This window comes from Elephantulus edwardii, unplaced genomic scaffold (genome assembly GCF_000299155.1).
Source record: "Elephantulus edwardii isolate Elephantulus edwardi_28Jun2011 unplaced genomic scaffold, EleEdw1.0 scaffold00171, whole genome shotgun sequence".
Classification (NCBI taxonomy): Eukaryota; Metazoa; Chordata; class Mammalia; order Macroscelidea; family Macroscelididae; genus Elephantulus; species Elephantulus edwardii.
Genome location: NW_006399921.1, coordinates 6,754,085 through 6,755,049, shown reverse-complemented (window position 1 = coordinate 6,755,049; position 965 = coordinate 6,754,085).

Here is a 965-nt window from a genome sequence, read left to right as displayed (position 1 = left end):
GTGTCAGAGGCAATGAGATTGGCACAGGATAGAGCACGGTTTAGGGCTGTTGTACATAGGGTCGCTATGAGTCGCAAACAACTCGACAGCACATATGAACAACAACAACAAGATATGCCAAGGAATTGGCAAAAAGCAGGGCCCCAGGAATTGATAGAACACTAACTGAAGTGTTTCATCAAATAGATGTAGCTCTGTGCATGCTCCCTAGTCTATGCCAAGAAACTGGAAGAGCCATACCTGTCCAACCAACTGGAAGAGGCCAACATTTGTTCTCATTCCAAAAAAAGGTGATCCCACAGAGTACGAAAATTATTGAACAATATCATCACTATCATATGCAAATAAAATATTGCTGAGGATTATTAACAAATGACTGGAATAATACCTCACCAAAGTGTTTCCAGAAATTAAAGCTGGATTCAGAAGAGACCATGGAAAGAGGGACATTATTGCTGATGTCTGATGAATCTTGACTGAAAGCAGAGAACACCAAAAGATGTTTACTTGTGTCTGATTGACTATGCAAAGACATTTGACTGTGTAGATCATAAGTTATGGATAACATTGAGAAGAATGGCAATTCCAGAATACTTCATTATACTTATGTAAAGCTTTATACATAGGTCAAGAAGCAGGTGTTTGAGCAGACAAGGGAATAATTGTTTTAAATCAGAAATGATATGTGTCAAGGTTGTATCCTTTCTCCATATCTATTCAATCTGTATGTAGAACATACAATTTGAGATGCTGTACTATATGAGGAAGAATGTGGCGTCAGGATTGGAGGGAGACTCATTAGCAACCTACCTTTTGGAGATGACACAACCATGCTTGCTGAAAATGAAGAAGACTTAGAGCACTTACTGAAGAAGATAAAAAACTAGAGCTTTCGGTATGGATTACATCTCAACATTAAGAAAAGAAAACATTTTGGGGAGAAGATTGGGAGCTCAGGTTCTTGC